The sequence below is a fragment of the Pogona vitticeps genome, chromosome 2 (genome assembly GCF_051106095.1).
Source record: "Pogona vitticeps strain Pit_001003342236 chromosome 2, PviZW2.1, whole genome shotgun sequence".
Taxonomy (NCBI): Eukaryota; Metazoa; Chordata; class Lepidosauria; order Squamata; family Agamidae; genus Pogona; species Pogona vitticeps.
In genome coordinates, this window is record NC_135784.1 from 138,555,753 (window position 1) to 138,565,718 (window position 9,966).

The 9,966-nt window shown below is 42.8% G+C and overlaps 1 long non-coding RNA gene across 1 annotated transcript in view; it reads right to left on the bottom strand.

Annotated features, from left to right (window-relative positions):
- Window positions 1-605: 605 nt before the first annotated feature.
- The window catches only part of LOC144586282 (uncharacterized), a 33,115-nt gene continuing 23,754 nt past the window's right edge, over window positions 606-9,966 (bottom strand). Inside the window, exon 2 of the long non-coding RNA XR_013541016.1 lies at window positions 606-6,317. This is a non-coding gene — a long non-coding RNA (uncharacterized LOC144586282). The remainder of the gene's footprint in view (window positions 6,318-9,966) is intronic.

The window sequence follows — 9,966 nt, forward strand, 5'->3', positions numbered from 1 at the left end:
TTATTGTATTATGATGTTGTGAGCCGCCTAGAGTGGTTATGTTACCAGATAGGCGGGATATAAATAGAATGAATGAATGAATGAATGAATGAATGAATGAATGAATGAATGAATGAATAAATAAATAAATAAATAAATAAATAAATAAATAAATAAATAGTGTCCAAACCTCAGTTTTACAACCCCTAGCATAATAACATGGTGGCGCTGCGGGCTAAACCGCAGAAGCCTGTGCTGCAGGGTCAGAAGACCAAGCAGTCGTAAGATCGAATCCATGTGACGGAGTGAGCGCCCGTTGCTTGTCCCAGCTCCCGCCAACCTAGCGGTTCGAAAGCATGCAAATGCGAGTAGATAAATAGGGACCACTTTGGTGGGAAGGTAACAGCGTTCCGTGTCTAAGTCGCACTGGCCATGTGACCACGGAAGATTGTCTTCGGACAAACGCTGGTTCTATGGCTTGGAAACGGGGATGAGCACTGCCCCCTAGAGTCAAACACGACTGGACAAAAATTGTCAAGGGGAACCTTTACCTTTACCTTTACCTTAGCATAATAACATCAGGAAATACAACAAGAGAAGAAACAGAAAAGAACAGAGGTAACAGAGGGGAAGAGAAGGAGCAGGCAGGACAGTGAAGGAGAGAAAGAGGAAGGGAAAAGATAGCGGGTCAGAAGACCAGACAGGCAGGATATTAAATAGATAGATAGATAGATAGATAGATAGATAGATAGATAGACAGACAGACAGACAGACAGACAGACAGACAGACAGACAGACAGACAGACAGACAGACAGACAGATAGATAGATAGATAGATAGATAGATAGATAGATAGATAGATAGATAGATAGATAGATAGATAGATAGATAGATAGATAGATAACAATCAGGCAAGAAAGTGAAAGATGGATGGGAAAACATAACAAACAAACAAACAAACAAACATCTCGCTTTACTACCCTTGTTTGGCAATCAATTAACTCCTAAGTGCAGGCCTTTGTGGCACATAAAGAAAAATGAATTATTACCACCAAATAACCAATACAGAACTGCTGTAGGGAAGTTGCTGTACTTGACTACTAACACAAGATCAGCCAAATCAGCAGTAGCTGGAATCTTACACAAGAAAAAAAATCACCAAGCAAGAGAAACTGGAGAAGAGAGATCTAAATAGCACTGCACATCCAGAGCTAAGGCACTGAAAGTCACAGCCAGTCTGAAAGAAATGGCCTACACAGGCGCAGATTGGACCAGTGACATCACCCATTGCATGTTTACTAGTAGGAACCTGTTCTTTTATGAGCATGAGGGCTGGATGAACTGTGTCCGAGAGTACTGAGAGAATTGGCTGAAGACTTTCAGAACCTCTATCCATTATTTTCTTGAAAAATGGGAAACGTGTTAGGTGCCAGATGATTGGAGGAAGGCTAATGCTGTCCCTATCTTTTAAAAGGCCAAAAAAGAGAAACCTGGGATCTACAGACCAGTCAGCCTGACATCAATCTCAGGGAAAATTGTGGAATAAATTATAAAATGGTCACTATGCACAGATTTGTCAAGAACAAATCCTACCAAACTAATTTGATCTTGTTTTTTGATCAGGTCACCTCCCTGGATAGACAGAGGGAATGCTGTAGACCTAGTCTATATTGACTTCAGCAAAGTTTTTGACAAAGTGCCCCATGATATCCTGATTAGCAAGCTTAACTACTGTAGGTGTGGGCTGGATAGATCCAGTGTCAGGTGGATGCACAACTGGCTACAGAATCGTACTCAGAGGGTGATGATTAATGGCTCCTTCTCAAATTGGGAGGAGGTAACAAGTTATGTACCCTAGGCTCAATCCTGGGTCCGGTGCTCTTCAATATTTTTATTAATGACTTGGATGAGAGAATGCAGGGAACGCTTGTCATATTTGTGGATGATACAAAATTGGGTGGAATAGCTAATACCCTTGAAGATACAAACAGAATTCAAAATGATCTTGATAGGCTGTAGTACTGGGCTGAAAACAACAGAATGAAATTCAACAGGAATAAGTGCAAAGTACTGCACCTTGGAAAAAGAAAGCAAACACACAGTTACAAGATGGGGGACACCTGGCTCAAAAATACTACAAGGAAGATGGATTTTGGAATTCTCATAGATCACAAGCTAATTATGAGCCAACAGTGTGATGTGGCTAAAAAAAAGGCAAATGCTATTTTAGGCTGCATTAACAGAAGTATAGTTTCCAAATCCCGCAAGGTGCTGGTCCCCCTATCTATTCAGCACTGTTAGGCCTCACCCTGAGTACTGTGTCCAGTTCTGGACACCACACTTCAAGACGGATGCTGACAAATTGGAACAAATTCAGAGGAGGGCAACGTGGATGATCAGGGGGCTGGAAATCAAGCCTTATGAGGAAAGACTGAAAGAATTGGGCATGTTTAGCATTGAGAAAAGAAGACTGAGGGATGATATGATAACCCTTTTCAAATATTTGAAAGGCTGAGAAAGTCTGTTCTCAATCATCCCAGGACACGCAACAATGGGTTTAAGTTACAGGAAGCCAGATTTCGATTGAATATCAGGAAAAACATCCTAACTGTTAGAGCAGTGCAGCAGTGGAACCAATTACCTCAAGATGTGGTGAGTGCTCCAGCACTGGAGGCATTCAAGAGAAACTTAGACAATCACCTAGCAGATATCCTTCAATTTGTATCCTGCATCGAGCAGGGAGTTGGATGTGATGGCCTTACTGGCCCCTTCCAAATTCACTGTTCTATGAAACAACTAGCTGCAGAAACAGGAGGCAAGACACAGTAGTAATCTCATCTACTGAAGTAGAGTATCTGTCAGCTGCCTAAACATGTTGAGAAATTATTTGACCAAATATTAGAGGATCTGGATACTGAACCAGTCATAGAAAACAAAGCTGCAAAAAATTATCCAAGACTGAGAAGATGAGTCAATGTACAAAGTACACTGATGTGAGGCATGACCTATGGAGAGACCTATGAGAAGAGAAGACAATAGGCTTCTTGAAATGGAAAACTGCCCATTAAGAGATGTGATCGGAGATCTCCTCATACAGCACTTTCAAATCCTGCAAGAGAAGATGAACTTTGTGGACTTTTACAAGCACCTCTGCAGTCATGTTAGTTGAGATACTCTGAGAGCTGCTTTCTGAAAAAGTAACTTTTCCCATCTCTGGCAAATATTATTATGGTTACACTATTAAGCAAGTGATTGTCAAAATTTTTGAAAGATGACCTCTCCCATATGAATCTCCCTAGAGTCTATTAACAGAGGCCCCGCTGAGGGCAGATTGGTGCGTTCAGAAAGCAGGGCTTTCTCTGTATCAGCACCTCACCGAGGCAACTGCATCCAAAGAGATGTCAGGCTGGCTCCATCCCTGTTCAGATTCTCCAGGGTCATCAGAACTCTATTTTTCAATTTGGCCGTTGACTTTTAAACTTGGTTTTCAAAAATGGCTGATTTCAACATGTCCTCAAGAAAAGATTGGATACCCATCTGTCCGGGATGGTATCAGGTCTCCTGCCTTGGGCAGGGGGTTGGACTAGCAGACCTCCAAGGTCCCTTCCAACCCTATGATTCTTCTATTATTCTTCTATATTTTATTATACATTACCTTGGTGGCCCCAGTGGGCAGGAAAGCAACTAATAAGCACTACTTCTGCTGCTAATCATCATCATCACCAACATCATCTGTATTTCTATCAGAAAGCATGTGTGCAATTCCAACTGATATTTTCAAAATATCACCCCAAATCATGCTTATTAGGAAGTAAACTATATTGAGTACCATGGGTCACACTTTAGAGTAAGCTTGCATTGGAATATGTTCCTTATGATCTACTGACTGTGCAAACCTGTGGTAAACTGTTGTCACCAAAAGCAACCTTCTTCAATGTGGTCTGGTTCCGATAGCTTTAACTGACTCACATTCATGCTGCCTTTTTGCTGGTGGGTTTGTACTGAGTGATGTTGTGTTAAACAGTTATTTAATTTTGCTACTAGAGAATATGTTCAAGACGATATGTCGTAGTGTCAACAAAACCTGCACAAGAGGAATAATTTTCTGGGTCTGGACTATAATGCAAGTCCTCTTGCAAGGATCCTTAGCATGAAAACTATGAGCAGCACTAAATTTTTCCATATCAAAGTAGCAAGCTGTCACTCCAGGTAAAGGAGAGAAGAATAAATATTACCAGTGATTGATCAATTGGATGTGAATGAAAGATGCCTTAGTACAGAGAGCTGATATCTGTCTGGATTTTGCATGTTTGGGACTTAGATTTATCACTGATGCTACAGCACAGGAGGCAGCATGATCCACACTTTCTCCCATGTTAGCCCTTGGAAAGGCCCTGAAAAGGGCCAGTTGTTAAACCACTGGTAATCAATACACACCACTGGTGTTTCCTGCCCCACTTCCATATGTCAAAATGTCACTGTTCTAAGTGGCAAGCACCTGGTTTATAAATAACTCCAGATAGAGTTACTTCCTGACCTTCATTTCTCAGCTTTGGAAAATTTAGTCTGAGCCAATGAAAAAAAATCATCATCATGCTGGCTGAACAAATAATCCTCTGTGCGAGAGACTCCAATCCCAACACATTCCTGATAAGGAGTGCTTTCTGCTGAGGACCAGAATGTTTATATTGGCTCAATATACCGTGTCTTTGATCAGCCAGTGCCACGTGTAAGCAACAGGTAAGGTGTGCTTCTCCATGAAAGACAGCTTTGAACTAAATATTCTCAAAATTCACAGTTTAGAATGATGGCTCCATAGATTTTTTTTAATCCTCCTCCACTTATCATTTATACACATTATATTACCCTTTCAGTCTTTCTAACATATACAAGCTTCTGTTCCACACTCCCCTGTATTGAAAGCAGAGGTATTCTTTCCTATGTACATGGATTCTTTACCAACTATAAGAAAATGTTGCTTTTCTGGACCGCATCTCTTCCAGAATACCTCAGCTAGCGTGGCCACTGACCATGCCAACTAGAATATTCTGGGATAGTACAAAAAAAGTTATCTTCTCACCTCTGTTCAATAACCATATGGAAACAGACGTCTTCTCCTAACGCCTCATCCTGAGACTGCCTGTTACCCTACTTTGACAGATTTTTAATGACTTCAAATCATTTCCTCCTCCCCGAGATTCAAACAGATTCATTTTTATGTTTGGTTAATTATAATCCCCCAAGATTCCACTTGTAAAAATATATTACCCCCCAATTAATCAGTTTTCAATTCCCAAAGTTTGGATTTCTTCCATTGCATCCAAAGAAAGAAAAGATCAAAACGTCCCTTCCTTGTATTCCAGTTCTGCCTTCCCTCTAAATCACTAGGCACCAGTCATTTGTCTCTGCCTCCAGTTTAAAGAAGCACTGGAACCGTGTGTGTTGTGGTCAGGGGGGGTGCGGGTGGGGTGGGGGAGGTTGTTAGGCAGTCCGTTCTGTCCTCCTCACTTCTGTGAGCCATGCTACCAAGCAGGGCCAGCTCCCCTATTCAGGCAAGTGAAATGACTATCTCAGATGGCAATGCAAAGGGACAACAGTGGCAGCTCTCTGGCTGTTCCTTGGCCCTGTTCTGTTTCTTTCTGCTGGAGAAAAGAGTCATGTATATCATGTCCTCTGTTCTGAGTGCCTAAGTTAACCTGCTGCCCTCAGACGCGATGTACACTGTCCAGTGGCCAAACAATTTCTGATTGGGAGGGCAGGCAGGGGAGAAATGTCCTTTGCCCAATGTAGCAAAATGTTTTGGGGTGGTCCTGCTGTCCAACAGCAGAGGCGCTGAGACATCATTTGTAGGAACAGAAGGGTGAACCTTTCAATCTGTTTTCACCTACTAACCTGCTGCCACTGGCCACCGAGCCTCAAACACCTTTGTTAGCTTTGCTAAATGGTGCACGCGTGTGTTGAGGAGTCATTTTGCTTTAAGATCATGGTCATCTGTAAAAGAAGCCATCTCTGCATGTCTTCCCTAGGATGATCAGGATGCTGAAGGAATTAAAAAATGAAGTAGAACTTTCTTTTAATGGGGTATAGTATAATTAGAATAAATTATGTATGTGGACAAAAACAAAATGAAACGAAAAACATCAATTCCAGTTCTGCAGTTCTGCTCCTTCTTCTCCTTCTTCCATCCTGAACTGTCTTTAATATTAATACTGAGTTCATGGGATTCAGGTTGCTTCAGGAAGGTTCCCTGTTGCTACCGGTCAAAAGGGCTTGAGCAGCTCTTGTCTCTTCTTCCTTATTTTTATTTTTATGGTAAGAAAAAAGTTGTGGAAGATGGGCTGGGAAGAAATGGAAGGGATATAAATGGAAGGCAAAATCCTCTGCACTATTTTCTATGAGTGAGGCAGTTCTATTGCACAGTGAAATCCCTGTCTGGAAACATGGGTGGGAGAGGGAGCTCATTCTGACATTTCAAAGAGGGATGCCTCCCAGTCACAGTGAAGCTTCCAGCCAGGTGTATTTTCCTGCCAAAATCTCCTCACCCGGAAGATGCTATCCAGGTTGACACAGAATAGGACACACAAGAGACCATCTTTTTGGATTACTGATTATGTAAAGGAAATGTCCATCTGAAATTAATTGGTCTGTCTGAATTCAGTCATCTAATGCTTTGCATTTCAACAAAGGTACACTAAATGCACATCTGTACACAACACCTGTTCTAGAGAAAAATCCTCTTGGCCAAATGTCCTGGCAAGTTCTGCTCTAAAGCAAAGCTGGCAGAAATCCAAAGCTCTTTTCCCTTATGTAGGGCCAGGAGCTGAGAAAACACAGTGACTGAAAATGAGGAGAAAATGTGACTGCATCACATTCCCTGGAACCTGGAGATGACATTAACAGCCAGTCTGAGTGCTAAATGCACAGCCTGGAAAAAAAGGCTAATCATTTTGTTTTTTCTGGATTGAACATCCCTAGAACAAACGAATACACATTGCGCTAATATCTACTTGCACATTCCCTTTTATACTCCACAGTTGGCAATCAAAATGAGGAGAAAGGTTCGGTGGAATGCAAATGGAAGATGACTAGGCAGCCAGTGTTTAAATATTCATAGTACTTTATATTGTATAGTAGTGGTTCTATAAGTAAAATAAACTGCTTGTCGTGTTGACTTTGTGCCTTTGCCAGAGCAAAGAAGCCAGAGAAAGGCCTGATAGACTGAAAAATCCGAAGGAGGATGCAGTCTTTAACTCATGTGACAGTCTTCAGGAAATGAGGTAGCCACCTAGAGTGGTCGTAGGACCAAATGGGTGGGGTACAAATAAAATAAAATAAAATAAAAGGTGTCAAGAAAGAGTGGGAAATGATGGTCCTCCAGATGTTGTGAGACGCCAACCATCCTTCCCACTGGCTCTTCTGGCTATGGAAAATGAAATCCAAAAACATCTGGAGGACAGACATTCCCCAGTCCTGCAGGATAATCTATTGAATGTAAATACAACATACTGAAGGGCTTGTTCGCACTGTATGCAATCCCTGGTCATTCAAAGGCTGGGCTGAATCATTGTGGAATTTTAATAGATTGATGAGATACTGGCCCCTCAAGGTCTCACTCCCTTTTACCTATCATCTCTGCTCTCTCTCCCTGCCTTCTCCATTCTCCCTCCCTTTCCCTCCTTGTTTAACCCACCCATCACTCTCCTTCACTTTTTTGATACCATGCTTTCCAACATTGATATTAGAGATGGGGTTGTTGTTGTTTAGTTGTTTAGTTGTGTCTGACTCTTCGTGACCCCATGGACCAGAGCACGCCAGGCCCTCCTATCTTCTACTGCCTCCCGGAGTTGTGTCAAATTCATGTTGGTTGCTTCGCAGACACTGTCCAGCCATCTCAGCCTCGGTCGTCCCTTTCTCCTCTTGCCATCACACTTTCCCAACATCAGGGTCTTTTCCAGGGAGTCTTTTCTTCTCATTAGATGGCCAAAGTACTGGAGCCTCAGCTTCAGGATCTGTCCTTCCAGTGAGCACTCAGACTTGATTTCCTTTAGAATTGATAGGTTTGTTCTCCTTGCAGCCCAGGGGACTCTCAAGAGTCTCCTCCAGCACCACAATTCAAAGGCATCAGTTCTTCGGCGGTCTGCTTTCTTTATGGTCCAGCTCTCACTTCCCTTCATGGATTGCTGCCCCCTTCATGGATTGCTGCCCCTTCATGGATTGCTGCCTTGTCGTGGTGAAGGGGCTTGAGTAACTCAGAAAAGCTATGGGCTATGCCGTGCAGGGACACCCAAGACGGACAGGTCATAGTGGAGAGTTCCGACTAAATGCAATCCACCTGGAGCAGGAACTGGCAAGCTACTCCAGTATCTTTGCCAAGAATGCCCCATGATCAGAAACAAAAGACTAAAAGAGATGGGGACAAATATAAAAATGAATCACAACTTTTGATAAATATTGCCAATTTATCATATATTCATCAATTCATATTCATCGGTTTTGAAGATCCAACAAATACGATGTGATTGATATTTTCTTGGTTTTATTCATCAATATTCATCTATATCTGTTACCCTTTTGGGGGCTTCTCTGTGCCATCTCTGAGCTTGCTGGTGCCAATCAGAAACTCTGGCCGATCAGGAGATCCTGGATTGGCACCAATAGCACTGGTGAAAGGGCTGTGGAAGTGCACCTTTTTCAGAGGCTTTTCCCTGCAGCCATTTCCCACTTCTGATTCTCTTGAGAGTGAGAACAGTTTATTGCTGCTTGCTAGCTGTGGATGTGATTTCACTTTTATGGCAGCAAACACTTACTGTATTTTTCTTATTCAATTCATTTTTTACTTCATTCATTTCATTATTATTATTTGAATTTTACTGGGAATTTGGGGAAGGATTTCTTTAGCAGATTTCAGTTAGGCTACTTCTTTTTGGAGGCTTGTGTTGTGATCTCTGGGGGGGGGGATTTGTGTGTGACTGTGGAATCCCTTTCCCCAAAATTTATTTCCTGAGTGCTTGAGTGTCTTCAGAGTGCTCCTCCAGCCAAAACACATTAAATTTAAAATAAATGTATTCTTTAGAAATATCATTTTCATTAGTGGGAGAGTGGGAAGGGCTTTCTTTAGGCAGGTCACATTTTAGTTAAACAATTAAATCTATTTTGAGGGTTGCATTCAGGCAGGGTGGATGATCTTTGAGGGGAGTGTGTCTGTGTGTGGGTAGTGTGTTTCTTTTAGTTATTACTGGGTACAGTTAGGGTACAATTACTTCTCCCAATTACTCTTTTTTAAAAAATTAAAATAATCTGTTCAATTCCATCCTCGCCATGATTTAACAAATAAAATGTATTACACCCTCTCTGATCCTCTTAGTTTTTTGTTCCCCTCCCATTTATTTGTTTAGTGGTTTGGCAGGCAGGGATATAGGGCAGGTGAAAATGAAGGGCAGTCTCCACCACGCGGTATCCAAGGGGAAGAAGCCTGTGAAGCTGCGGGCAGGCAGTGGCACCAACACCAAACACCCACTGTTCCTCCTCCTCCTCCAGTGGTCTTGCAGGCAGGCATGGAAGCAGAGCTTCTAGTGGTGCCCAAAAAACTCTTTTTGTGCCACTCCTCTTCTTGGAGGAATCTGAGGAGTTACTGGTTCCTGAAGATCCAGAAACCTCTCACTCTGAGTCAGAACCAGTAACGGCATGGCAAGCCTCCCAACCCCCACCCTTGTCCCCAGAGTCATCTCTTGCCTCCTTCCAGACCAGCAGCACCACTGGCACACAGCCTTCTTCCCAGGCCAGCAGCAGTCAGGGGAAGGCAGTGAGTCGTCGTTTTGCCAAACAGGGCACAGGTATCATTTCACGGCGGTCAGCGATGACCCACAGCTGGCACACTGCAATGCCTGCCTTGTGGTGATCTGGAGGGGGTCAGACCTAAGGCATCTGTCCTCCACCGCCCTGTGCCAACATTTGGAGAGGCACTGACCAAGGCTCCTGTCTGGGGAA